This window comes from Taudactylus pleione, unplaced genomic scaffold, assembly GCF_031769625.1.
Source record: "Taudactylus pleione unplaced genomic scaffold, aTauple2 ptg000431l, whole genome shotgun sequence".
In the NCBI taxonomy this organism is placed as follows: Eukaryota; Metazoa; Chordata; class Amphibia; order Anura; family Myobatrachidae; genus Taudactylus; species Taudactylus pleione.
In genome coordinates, this window is record NW_028284833.1 from 1379442 (window position 1) to 1394565 (window position 15124).

The window sequence follows — 15124 nt, forward strand, 5'->3', positions numbered from 1 at the left end:
GGGTCAATTATTAATACTGTATAATACACTATGCAGTGCAATGTGTACATATATTTCCAGAGTAGTGCAAGGTTCTTTTGCTGCTACCCCAGACTCCTGAACTTGCTCAAATGATCTGGAATGGAGCCCACATAAAAACATTCAGCTCAGGCAGGATGGCCCTACATATAATGGCATACTGTGATCGCTGGCCCTGTTCATGTCAGAATTATTACATACACTATACTGTACTTCGTATGACGTATATTATGACTGGTTAAGTCAGTGCTACAGTAATTATGTCCTCTTCATAGACTGGCCACAATTGTTCTAAAATCAAGTGTTTGGAAACCCCCCTCATGAAAATTCTGCTTTTGCCACTGGGGGCACCCTTTCACAGACAGGTCCTCCATCTCAGGACCCCACCAAATAAGCTTTGTCATCTCTGCCTCCATAGATACTACTTACTCCACCCTCAACTCTCCTTCTCTCCTCCCCCTCTGCTCTCATTGGCCAGATACAATCTGACCCACTGTCCTGAATCCTGCATCTGCCACCACTCCCTACATCTGTATCTCTGCACCCCCCCATATGTGTCTCTTCTCCCTCCATATCTGTGCCCCTATTTCCCCATACCTGTGCCTTTGCCCCCTCTCCATATCTATGCCTCTGCCCGCTCCCCTTCTTTGACTGTGCTCCATTCCTTTCTGTGGCCCTGATTCAGAGCCGGACGCTCTGACAGAGCGCTCGCTCTGAATCAGGGCCGTCCCTCCTACTTTTAGGAGCGACATCCTGGCCGCTCGAATAGCATAGCTCCACGCCCACCAAAGGGGGCGTGCTGTCAATCACCATCAACGGCTTGGCCATAACGACGGCTTGGCCATCGTTATTCGGGTCTCGCGCATGCGCATGATGGAGCCGCCTCCGTCGTGCGCATGCGCACTTGGGCAACATCAACCCGCTTGCGAGCGCTGAACCCTCTCGAGCAGGTCTGAATCAGGCCCTGTGTCTTTGTGTCCTTTAACCAAGTGTGCCTCTTACCCATTTGTGCCTCTGCCCCTTTTACCAAGGTGTTCCTCTCCCCATGTGTGCCTCTGCCCCCTTCCCATATCTGTGCTGTGTTCAACACCACATACAGTAACTAAACCTAGGGATGGTAGGTAGGCATAGCTTTCTGTTATTAAATCTTTAGGCTTTTCTCACTATAAAAAAATCCTTTATCCCTTTTTAATCTTTAAAGGCAAATATCTTGAATTTTTTTAATCTGCTGTTTAGCTGTTTATTTTTGTTTTGTGTGTAGATATATATAAAAGCAAATATCTTGAATTTTTTTTATTTATTTCTTTAAATCTATTGTTTAACTGTTTATTTTTGTTATGTGTGCAGATATATATATATATATATATATATATATATATATATATACAGTCAGGTCCATAAATATTGGGACATTGGGCCTGATTCAGAGCCGTTCGCTATTTGTGGTCGTTCGTTCAAAAACAAGGGGTGGCTATTCATATGATCCGTTTGCAAATTGCAGTCTGTTCCCACCTCTAAGTCTGAACGAGCGAGCAAAACATACGCTCGTTTTTTTGATAAAAACGCCCCCTGGCCGCACGCACCATACGTCATGTCCGCTATTTATTAGATTAATCGAGTACATCGTACAGCGTATGAACTGCTCGCTATTCTTGTGGTTGGTGTTTTCAACCGCTATTTTGCGAGCAGTTCTGAGTTAAAAAAAACCAAGTGACGTGGTCAATGACGCTGCTGTATTAATTATGCACTCCCTTAAAACGCCCGTTTTGACCTTTAAGCACGCCTGCGTTCGGATCTCCACTCCCCGTTTTCAAGCACCTTCCCCTGTTACCACCCACATACGCCTCATTCTGTCACTCAAAATAGCAGGCCCTCGCTATATTGCGTACCAACGATTTTCGGCCGCACTGACTGGTTCGCGCATGCGTACTAAAAACCGTACGCATGCGCAGATGTGCGAACATCGCTCGGAACGAGCGTACTGCCGCTAGCGAGTGGCTCTGAATGAGGGCCATTGACAGAATTTTCAGATTTTGGCCTCTATTCACCACCACAATGAAATTAAACAAACAAAATGTGATTTAACTGCAGACTTTCAGATTTAATTTGAGGGTAATTACATCCAAATCGGGTGAACGGTGTAGGAATTACAACGGTTTCTATATGTGCCTCCCACTTTTTAAGGGGCCAAAAGTAATGGGACAAACTAAATAATCCTAAATCTAACTTTCAAACTTTTTAATACTTTGTTGCAAATGCTTTGCAGGCATTTACAGCCTGAAGTCTGGAACACATAGACATCACCAGACACTGGGTTTCATCCCTGGTGATGCTCTGCCAGGCCTTTACTGCAAATGTCTTCAGTTCCTACTTGTTCTTGGGGCATTTTCCCTTCAGTTTTGTCTTCATCAAGTGAAATGCATGCTCAATCGGATTCAGGTCAGGGGATTGACTTGGCCTTTGCATAACATTCCACTTTTTAGCCTTAAAAAACTCTTTGGTTGCTTTCGCAGTATGCTTCGGGTCATTGTCCATCTGCACTTTGAAGTGCTGTCCAATGAGTTCTGAAGCATTTGACTGAATATGAGCATATAATATTGCCCAAAACACTTCAGAATTCATTCTGCTACTTTTGTCAGCAGTCACATCATCAAAAAATACAAGGGAACCAGTTCCATTGGCAGCCATACATGCCCACGCCATGCTTCACTGATGAGGTGGTATGTTTTGGATCATGAGCAGTTCCTTTCCTTCTCCATACTCTTCTCTTCCCATCACTCTGGTACAAGTTGATCTTTGTCTCATCTGTCCACAGGATGTTGTTCCAGAACTGTAATGGCTTTTTTTAGATTTTGTTTGGCAAACTCTAATCTGGTCTTCCTGTTTTTGTGGCTCACCAATGGTTTGCATCTTGTGGTGAACCCTCTATATTCACTCTTGTGAAGTCTTCTCTTGATTGTTGACTTTGACACATATACATCTACCTCCTGGAGAGTGTTCTTGATTTGGCAAGTGTTGTGAAGGGGTTTTTCTTCACCAGGGAAATAATTCTTCTGTCATCCACCACAGTTGTTTTCCGTGGTCTTCTGGGTCTTTTGGTGTTGCTGAGCTCTCCGGTGCGTTCTTTCTTTTTAAGAATGTTCCAAACAGTTGATTTGGCCACACCTAATGTTTTTGCTATCTCTCTGATGGGTTTGTTTTGATTTTTCAGCCTAATGATGGCTTGCTTCACTGATAGTGACAGCTCTTTGGATCTCATATTGAGAGTCGACATCAACTGATTCCAAATGCAAATGTCACACCTAGAATCAACTCCAGACCTTTTACCTGCTTAATTGATAATGAAATAACGAGGGAATAGCCCACACCTGTCCATGAAATAGCTTTTGAGTTGATAGTCAGATTACTTTTGGCCCCTTAAAAAGTGGGAGGCACATATTGAAACCATTGTAATTCCTACACCGTTCACCCGATTTGGATGTAATTACCCTCAAATTAAATCTGAAAGTCTGCAGTTAAAGCACATCTTGTTTGTTTCATTTCAAAACCATTGTGGTTGTGAATAGAGGCCAAAATCTGAAAATTCTGTCAATGTCCCAATATTTATGGACCTGACTGTATATATATATATGTGTATATAAACAATGGAAGTTCTGCACTCACAACTTATCTGAATTTCAAACAATCACAGATAGTACATACACTATAACAAAGAGCCCATTCACAAACGTTGAATAGCTTTCACTCAACCCATTTGCATGCTGTGTCACGTCCATGTCGAATAATGCTGCCTATTCTACATATATAAATATATATTTATATATATACATATGTCATGTAGGCAGGTGTGAGGAGAGGTCTGAGGGGCATGTGGGATATGCCATTACCGTGGTGGGAGCTCATTACATGTACTAGCTCCAGGTACCAGAGCTTAATACCACACCTTGGCATCCACCAGGCATTTGGGGAGAGGAACCAAACGGATGGGCAGGCCCTGCCTTTTTCATTTGTACTGGGTTCAACGATTTCTGAGGGCAGCCCTGCCTGTTTGTAATTTATTCTTGTTTTGTGTAGTAGGGGGTACTACTTGAGAACATAAGAGGCAGCTGTATTGGGGTCACCAGCACATACCTTATTCTTACATTTTTCCAACTTCTCACATACCTGTCCTGCAGTGTCCGGCTGTGTTTGGCTACACACTGATAGGTTTATGGCTCTAGCCATACACCAGTCACAGTGGTGGGATGTCTCCCCACACCGATTGTTGGATGGCTGGGATATCCACCAATCAGAGTTAAGAAGGCTGCAGGAAGAGACAACAAGGGACTGATGGTAGCAGGATGAGTATGTTCTATGGTTGGGTCACCCATACTGTAGATCTGAGGTCTCATATATTAAGCTGGGGCAGCATTTTTGTCAGGTCTGGGCACTATTTACAATGAGGGAGGGAGGAATACAGATTTGGGCCATAACTTTATATAAAAAGGGGATGGCAGATTTGGTGTAAAAATTTTAATGTGGGAGGAGGGGCAGATATTGGGTATGTTTTTGAAAGGGGATCTGTAATGTTATTTTTAATTAAGGAGGTTTTTGCATGTGTGTGTGTGTGGGAGAGACAAATATAGGTTGATTATTTTTTATAAAGGAATTGTACTTGTAGAGACGGTCGACTCTGGGCTTTGATTTTAATGAGGGATAAGGAGGATCAAATTTGAGGTACAGCTTTTAATCAGATGTGTGGGAGATCATATCTATATTTAAATGGTTTCTTAAACCACACCCACATTAGATAAATCACACCCACACAACTTTTTTTACACTAATTTTTCCTTCGCAGTTTTCTGGCAGAAAAGCAGAGGGCCACATGCTTTTGTTTGCCCTCCACCCCCAACCCTGAAAGTTGCTAGCCAGCCCCTGGCTGTGGGTTGCTGTTCATTAGCCATTAGGTTCTAGCACATATATACACACCACATGCTTTTGTTTGCACCCCCCCAACCCTGAAAGTTGCTAGCCAGCCCCTGGCTGTGGGTTGCTGTTCATTAGCCATTAGGTTCTAGCACATATATACACACCACATGCTATTGTTTGCACCCCCCCCAACCCTGAAAGTTGCTAGACTGCCGCTGGCTGTGGGTTGCTGTTCATTAGCCATTAGGTTCTAGCACATATATACACACCACATGCTTTTGTTTGCACCCCCCCAACCCTGAAAGTTGCTAGCCAGCCCCTGGCTGTGGGTTGCTGTTCATTAGCCATTAGGTTCTAGCACATATATACACACCACATGCTATTGTTTGCACCCCCCCCAACCCTGAAAGTTGCTAGCCTGCCCCTGGCTGTGGGTTGCTGTTCATTAGCCATTAGGTTCTAGCACATATATACACACCACATGCTTTTGTTTGCAGCCCCCCCAACCCTGAAAGTTGCTAGCCAGCCCCTGGCTGTGGGTTGCTGTTAATTAGCCATTAGGTTCTAGCGCATATATACACATACACTGTAACCACTTTTTTTTTTGTGAACGCATTTTACAACTCAGCATCAGACATCATGTGCTAAATGTAACAGCCTGCGAGCCGGCGATGCTGTGGGAATAAATGCGAGTATGCCCATATTTTTAAAGCGAAAGCATGTTAAAGGCAGCAAGCTGGTTTAGCCTTTAATATGTTTACTCTTTAAAAATACAGGTATACATTCATGTATTCCCGCAGCAGCACTGGCTCGCAGGCTATTACATTTAGCCCCATGTGTTTACAAAGCATATTGAAAATTAACTAATTTTTGGACTCCAAACATATGAAAAAAGATTCACAAAAAACCCATAGTTACATGTGTCTATTAAGTCACATGTGTCTTCATGGTGTAACCAACTCCAAAATCATTTACTTATTCCTCATGATAGTATAGGGATTTTGCTTGACACTGTTAGTAATAAATACAGAGTTGCACTACTATAGAATGAATAATAGTATCTTGACAGCTTTGTTAATAAATGCAAACATCACATTTCACTTACAAAAAAAGTATTTTTCTTATTTATTATAATTTATTTAATATAGCAACTACATATTACATAGTGCTTCACTGAGGCTATTTAATAATTCACATCAGTCTCTGGAGAAGCTTATAATCTATATTTTCTGTAAAACTCACAATAAAACACATTATGTTTAATTAGACAAATAACCTTTCATTATATTCTGGGGGTGTAGTAGGAAACTGGAGCACCTGGGAGAACATGCTAACTTTATGCAATTAAATACAAAAACCCCACATCCATTGATTACTACTTTAAAAATGAAAAAACAAAATTAAATGGAAACCGACGTAATGGTTTTTGAGAGACACCTCTCTCCACGGCATTCGTTAATTTTATGCCCCATTATGGTTCCTTCTCTAGTTCATTTTATGTTCCATAGTAGTGCCATACCTGTAGTTCATTTTATGACCCATTATGGTTCCCTAATTAATTTTGTGCCCCATAGTAGAGCCCTAGTTTATTGTATGCCTCATAGTAGTGCCCTAGTTCATTTTATGCCTCATAGTAGTGCCCTAGTTCATTTTATGCCTTAAAGTAGTACCCTAGGTAATTTTATGCCTCATAGTAGTGCCCTAGTTCATGTTATGTCTCATAGTAGTGCCCTAGTTCATGTTATGTCTCATAGTAGTGTCCTAGTTCATGTTATGCCTCATAGTAGTGCCCTAGTTCATTTTATGACCCATAGTAGTGCCCTAGTTCATTTTATGCCTCAGAGTAGTGCCCTAGATCATTTTATGTCCCATAGTAGTGCCCTAGTTCATTTTATGCCTCATAGTCATGACCTAGTTCATTTTATGCCCCATAGTAGTGCCCTTGTTCATTTTATGCCTCATAGTAGTGCCCTAGTTAATTTTATGCCCCATAGTAGTGCCCTAGTTCATGTTATGCCTCATAGTAGTGTCCTAGTTCATGTTATGCCTCATAGTAGTGTCCTAGTTCATTTTATGTCTCATAGTAGTGCCCTAGTTCATGTATGCCTCATAGTAGTGCCATAGTTCATTTTATGTCTCATAGTAGTGCCCTAGTTCATTTTATGCCCCATAGTAGTGCCCTAGTTCATGTTATGCTTCATAGTAGTGCCCTAGTTAATTTTATGCCTCATAGTGGTGCCCTAATTCATTATATGCCCCATAGTAGCACCCTACTTTATTTTATGCCTCATAGTAGTGCCCTAGTACATTTTATGCCTCATAGTAGCGTCCTAGTTCATTTTATGCCTCAGTAGCGTCCTAGTTCATTTTATGCCTCATAGTAGTGCCCTAGTTCATTTTATGCCTTATAGAAGTGTCCTACCTCATTTTATGTCCCTTAGTAGTGCCCTAGTTCACAGTATGCCACACAGTGCCCCTAACTCACATTATGCCTCCACCTGCATATACTGTACACCAACGGTTCTCAAACTCAGTTCTTAGGACCCCACACAGTTTATATTTTGCAGTTCACCTAGCTGGGCACAGGTGTATTCATTACTCACTGACACATTTTAAAAGATACACATGTGGAGCTAATATCTCACTTGTGATTCTGTGAGGAAACCTGGAAAACATGCACTGTTTGGGTTCCTGAGGACCGAGTTTGAGAACCTGTGCTGTACACCTTATGGAATCAATACTGAGAAAAAGAAGAGGCCAAATATACAATAATGTAAAGTAACAGAAGTTTTACAGAAGTGATACAGTATATAAATAAGATTAAAGTAATCCCCTTACCAGAAAATAGGTAAAAATGTGTCTACTGTATCTGGCAACACTGTTTTTACATGAACCGGATGATATGTAAATACAACAGTATATATCCTGGTACTGAACCAAATTCAAATATACATACTAATTGAAATAAAAATTCTAGTTCATAACAGCTGAGTGTAACAGCAATAGCAACTTGTTAATGGCAACAAGAAACTGCTGCCATATGATAAAAAACATATTCATAATAGTTGTTGCCAGTATGTAGTTATGTGACAGGTAGCCACATGGCCGCCGGTCACAATCCCAACGGCAGATTGCCGTCTAGGGATTTATGACAGGCTTCGAGATACCGACGCCTGTCATAATCCTGATGCCGGAATTCAGGACAACGCGGGCCCGAACAAGGTGAGTATGGGGCACCCGTCCTGTTAGCCGCGGGAGAGGGGGTTAGGTTTAGGGCACCCAGAGGGACTTAGGGTTAGACACCCCCCTGAGATGGCTAGGGTTAGGCTAGGGGAAGGGGGGGTTAGGGTTAGGCACCCCTGGGGGGAGGTTAGGGTTAGGCACCCGAAAAGTAGGGTTAGGGTTAGGGGGGATAGGGGAGGGTTAGGGTATTTACCTCAAGCTGTCAGGATTTCCATCTGTCAGGCTCACAGTGTCAGGATTTGAACCGGGGGCATTACAATCCCATTCCACTGTTGCCCACGGCTTTGGCCATGATGAAATCGCTTCTGCCAACATTTTTTTTATTTGAAGTGTTCTACTTCTATTGCTTGCATAGTGGCGCTGTCGTTGGAGTGGCCCACGTGACCAGCAGCGCTATATAGACTGATGGCAGCAGCACCTTCACCAACAGCTCACACCAATGTCACTGTGTGCCCTGAGCACAGACTGCTATGTAGCTTATCCTATTCAAGTGAATGCTGGCCCAAAGCACCTGTCCCCCCACCCTTTACTGGCCTTGTGCATGGTGCCACACCTATCTCTTGCATTGATGATGTCAATAAATGATAATGATAAAATATAAATAATAAACACATGGGGTACATGTGGTACGATAGGTGCTAAAAATAACAGAGGTTCTGCAGTCACCATAATAAATAATGATGTGCACGGACCCCCGTGTTTTGTTTTGAATCTGAATTCATCTTCGTGTTTTGGTTTTGGTTTTGCAAAACCACCCTCAGGTTTTGGATTCGGATAAAAAATTATAAAAATCTATTAAAAATTTATAAAAATCAATAAAAATCGATGAAAACAGCTAAAAGGTCTGAATCCAAAACCCAGATTCATCTTTTAAATCTCAGTTTAGAACAGATCGGAACCGGGACGGGGTTTGAACCAGGTCACAAAAGCGAATCCGAACCTTAACCCGATTCTATTCGGAACCTCTAAATTATGGTGTGTTCAGATTTCAGAGACCCGGACCCGCACATATCTAATAATAAAGCATGGGGATTTTGTTTAATTATGATCACATATTTGCATAAGTAATAGCAATCTGTGCTAGCGATAGATATATAATAAGTTGATATAACTATAGACTAGGAACTCTGGGCCTGATTCAGACCCGCTCACAAGCGCATTGCGCTCGCAAGCGGGTCGATGTTTGGCTCTTGCGCATGTGCCACCTCTGGCGTACACATGCACGAGCCCCAGTGAGCGACGGCAGCTCCGTTGCTCTGGGTCTCACTACAAGATGGGGACGGCTGTCTATTAGAGCAAGAAGTCCACTCGGCATTGTGAGTGCTGAGACCCTACCACAGGGTCTCCTCGCAATGCCGATGGTCGCGATAATCGAGACCATTGCCAGGCCGCTCGCACAAGCTGTGGGTGGCCTTGAGGCCGGGGGAAAAAAAAGGAACACCCTGATTCAGAGCGAGCGCACGCAGATAGCGTGCGCCTCTGAATCAGGCCCTCTGTTGTTAATAGTATCAGTTGGCCATCACTAGCAATTGTCCAATCCTCTTATATCGCTTACTATATATTAGTATCAGGCACTAAAAGGCAGTCTAGAATGTTACCATTATTTGTAGTACTGTTGTCATGCACTAAAGGAACTCCTAGGTGTATAGCAATTGCACATGCAGACAGTACCAGCTGACTGAAGACTCTGAGCCGCCTCTCCTGTGTGGAACTGATGCTAAACTCTCCTGCTCAATAATGGCACATGACAGCACTAATTCATTGTCCTCATTCAGAGAAACAAATTCTTGCACAAAGGTTCCTCTTGCCTGATGTTGAAAACAAAGATCCCGTCTTGTAGTAAACAATGGGCCTGATTCTGGCGTTTATGCAATGAGTGATTATGTGCACATGTGTCACAGCTGCAATGTGCACACACAGGGATTGACTTGTGATTACGGCTGTATAGAGGATTCATTCGCAAATGACTGACAGGAAGCATACATTTTGTGGGAGGTAACGGGGAGTGACGGCTATAACGGAGGAGTGTTCAAACCATTTTAACGTGTGTTTTAGGCTGTGTCTGTGATCCAGTGTTCAATTAGCGTGGCTCCGGCATCTCAGTCGTGGAGGCTATCCTGAGTGACCATAAAGGGAGTCATGATCTTCATCCGATGTTACATATGTATACATAGTTGCAGACAGCCTCGATGGCTCCAGTGGGTGTCTCAGTACAAGTCCTGGCGGCTGTCTCCATTAGCATATTAAGATGCTGTGGCAGCAATAGAAACTCTGAATCAGGTCCTATGACTGCTGATGCAGCAATGTTTATAAACCTTGTCCTTGCTCTGCAATCTTTTGAACTATAAATCATGTTTTATTTTGGTTTTAGTGTGTGTGTGTGTTCATACTGTTCCTGTTTATGTACTTTGGGGTGCCATACAAATAGAGGATAATAATAATAATAACTTGCACTAAGGTTTGAGCACCCGCATGTCACATCCCTCCAGGCAGGGATCTGACATGCGGGTGCTCAATTCATAGTGTAATTTATTATTATTATTATTATTATTATTATTATTATTATTATTGTTATTATTATTATTATTATTATTATTACACTGCACAACAATGAAAATGTTTCCGATGTGAATATAGTTACTTCTAATTGATTTCAGCATGCAAAGAATGAATATGACATTTAAAACTCTCACTTAGCTCTGAGTTCCGAGATATAGCCTATTGATGACGATGTAGGGGTATTCCTAGTGAAGTGGGCAGAATGGAGAGAATCTTACCAGCAATCTGCGTTCTGCGCAGAGGGGACGGGTCCTAATGACCCAATTAAATGAATCCGTTATTTGTCCCCTCCCCTATTCAAACATATGCAATTCACGGGATTACCCACACAAGATAACTGTGGTGCACTGAGTGACAAGCATAGTGAGCGATTCCACCAAGACATTTCAGCAATGGAACAAAGATATCAGGGTAGGTGATCACTACTGTTGGACAGTGACAAGAGATGCCCCAGAAGAGGAGTACAAGCGACAAGCAAAGAGAAAGCACCCCCATGAATAGGCCACTATATTAGATAGTACTTTCTTATGCTGTATGTTTGTTTCGTATGCTGTATGTTTGTTTTGTATGCTGTATGTTTCGTATGCTGTATGTTTGTTTCGTTTTGTGTTCTTATTTGTGATTGATTAAATTAAAACAACTGTTATTTATTTTCTATCAAGAAAATATCAGATTATTTTAAAATAGCTTTTCACTATGACTATATTACTAATTTACATACAGTATAGTGCAAGGAGTGTAGCTCAACAAATAGAGGCCCTGATTCAGAGCCGGACGCTCTGACAGAGCGCTCGCTCTGAATCAGGGCCGTCCCTCCTGCTTTTTGGAGCGGCCTCCCGGCCACTCGCATAGCTGTGGGTGACCACCCACAGCTATAGCGAGCGGCCAAAATGATGGTCGCAATGGTCAAGAACATCGCAACCATCGGGCTTGCGACGAGACCCTTGCGGTAGGGTCTCGCTGCCACAAGCCCTGGAGTGCTTTTGGCTCTATAAGAGCCAAAAGCACTCCCACTGACATCACTAGTGATGTCAGTGGGGCCGATCCCAGACGGTAGGTGTTCCCATGGGAACGCCTCCGTCTGGGCAGCCACGCCCCCGGCATGCCCACCAAAGGGGGCGTGCTGTCAATCACCATCGACAGCACGCCCCCTTTGGTGCGAGCCCCATAATGACGGCTTGGCCGTCATTATTCGGGCCTCGTGCATGCGCATGACGGAGCCGCCTCCGTCGTGCGCATGCGCACTTGGGCAACATCAACCCGCTTGCGAGCGCTCGCGAGAAGGGTCTGAATCAGGCCCAGAGCTAGTAAAAACATTCTGAAATCATTTTAGTTTTTATTGACCTCAAATTAGTAATGTATGACTATTTTTAGAAAGGAAACAAATTAAAAGTATTAATTTGTTGTACAGTGTTATCAGTGCAGTACAGTCCAAAATTCATATAAGGGAGTCACACCAACTGCCAGTTAGTCCCAGCTATCTATATTTGGCAGCATTTGGGGTGACAGTTGGTGTGGTTCCCCTATTTGAAATTTAGACTGCGCTGCAGCCCCACCTCTGGATCCACCACTGATCATTATTATTATTATTATTATTAAAGTTGCATCTGTAACTCTTCACCTGCCATATTGGCTGCAATTTCCATCAGCATGCCCACAATGCTGTATTTTAGCTACATCTACATGCGCCCCCCCCTAACATCCTTTTCAGCATATCATAAAGTGGTGCAAATCCAACTTGTATGTAAATAATATAGATGTGCGTGGACCCCTATGTTTAGGTTTTGGATCTGGATTCATCTTCATGTTATGGTTTTGCAAAACCTCCCTCATTTTTATAAACACCTAAAATCATGTCATTTTTGCAATCCAAACCCCAAAATTTGGATTTAAAATCCAAACTCCGAACCATGTGAAGATCAGAACCATGACTTGGATCTGTCCAGATTCACAAAATTTGGGTGGATTTGGATTTCTGGAGAACTAAACCGCACATCGCTAGTAAAACAAAGACATGCATTGCGAAAAGATGAACATGCGTACTTAAAAAAAATTGAAAGTTGTAGCGGAAAAAAGCTGCAACTTGTGCTCATGCCCAATTTTGAATAAGAACAATACTTGGATCTTTAAGAATAAAGTATGTATGATTTTGCCATGAAATATATAATTTGATTGCAAAGCAATACAGTAGGGAATTTAAATTTCCTCTGCCATCAAATACAATGCATGAAGATAATGCAGATGTTGTAGAGACTTTGACAGCTGCTCTATAATCATTACGCTATTGTATATAGTATAGAACAAGAGAAGTTGTTCTGTTGATCAATACACCAATAGAGACAACATCCCGAGCCAATGAATAAAATATAGATTGTCTGTAAAAATGAGATATTGTAGATAATAACACAATAATACAAGTTTGTTCTTTATAGATACAGATTTTTAAATTGCATGCCCATCACATTGAAAAATTCTATTTTCCAAACCCCAAGAGAATAAACAATTGAAGAGTTAAAAAACAGTTGTTTCCAGCAGCCTCTCTGAGAATGTACGGTATGTGCTTTGGACTGTGCATAAAGGCAATCAGAATCTTCATTCGCTTTAGAAAACACAAGACAGACAGTCTTAAGCAATGTTTCTGGATTCTGCCTCTTTTCCGAGCAGATATGTGATAGAAATGTTACAGTGCACAGACATGGCCTACAGTGTGTCTATATTTAGAAATGGCCGTGGAGTACAATGCACCAGGATATTTTTGTGAATGTGCTATGTTTAAATTCAGCTGTCATAAACGATTTTAGTGCATGCATTGAAATCTACTTATTTTTTTTACTAACTTCAGTGTCTTCAGTATCAATTAAAGTTAAATGTATTTACAGAAGAGCAGCACAGCAATGTACAGGTGTGTTTTATTATGTTAGCAGAGGAAGGGGAATAGCTACATCCGCAGAGAAGGTCAAACAATGTGTCCTCTGTGGTGGACTGGTGGACAAGAGAGTAAAATCCACTAATAATAATAAAAAAAATTCATAGAAAAAATATTACAGTAATTAAAAAGATAGGGCTTTTCATTGTCTAGTTAATGGACCTGAAGCTGTGTATATAAATAAAATGAACACATAAGTGCTATCTAGAGCTGTGGTCTATTCGTAATAGTGGTATGAAGAGATGAAAAATTGTGGAAATGACCAAGGACAATCAGATGCTCTCACATATCACTCAGACCTCTCCAAATTCCCAACATGCCATTCAGCCAAAGTTAATCAGATGCCCCCACTTGCTATCCACACCTCCCGCATGCCACTCAGAATTATTCATATGCAATTCATACCTCACTACATGCCCCCACATGCCACCAAGACCTCCCACATGCAACTCAGAATTACTCACATGTCCACATTTGCCATTCAAACCTCTCTACATGCCCCCACGTGGCACCCAAAGCTCCCACATGCCAGTCAGAAATACTCACATGTCCACACATGCATTCAGACCTCTCCACATGATACCACATGCCACTGAGACATCCTTACATGCTCCTATATGCCACTCACAACTCTCCACTTGCTCCTTATACCTTCCCACATGCCACTCACATGCCTTTCAACCTATTCACATGAGAATTTATTTATATTAAAAATATTAACAAGGATCTGCCTTGGAGAAGTACAAGTCATCCTGGTTTTAGTCAGTAGTGTAATTTTATTATTTAACTTGCACAAAATCATTTAAATTGATAACTAGTTGGTTGTGGTTGTAAATAATCATAATAGTAATAATAATTAAAAAAAAATTTTTTGCAGTTACAATGTTTTACAATTTTGCTAGATTTTTAGCTTTTATGCTATTATGTTATCTATATTATGTTTAGACAAATGAAAGGACTTACTGTGAAGCTGTTACCTTTCAATAAAAAGGCAACATTGTCGATCTTGCTGTATATAGTCCAGTCTTCATAAAGATGTACAGTGGATTGTTTAAATATACTGTTACCACTTCAAAAGGTGCTGCAGTCTTAAACACTTGGTAAGAGCACAAACAAAACTCAATCATGTTGAAATACTGTATAAAACATTTCAAGGATAAAAATCCTGTTTAGTTGGTAAAATCACATTGTAGTGGTATAATTATTTAATAACACATAAAAGTTTATAAATGCATTAGATATATTGGCAACAGTGGTGCAGAAAAACTCCAGGTTTGTCAAACAACAAGTCATTTTTAATGACATTTTTTTATTTATTTTATTTGTTCCATTGTTGCGTTACACCTTCAAGCTGCTTCAAATCTTTGGAAATGAAGCTTGGTTGGTGACCTTCCCATGATGACTACACTATTTTAATGGGAAAACATGTCCTTATGATTTATAATTAGGATTATTTTTTAATAATATTTT

The 15124-nt window shown here is 41.4% G+C and overlaps 1 protein-coding gene across 1 annotated transcript in view; it reads left to right on the top strand.

The window, feature by feature from the left end:
• LOC148506001 (protocadherin alpha-C2-like) overlaps positions 1 to 15124 on the top strand; it is a 90899-nt gene that overhangs the window by 28228 nt on the left and 47547 nt on the right. The window lies entirely within an intron of this gene.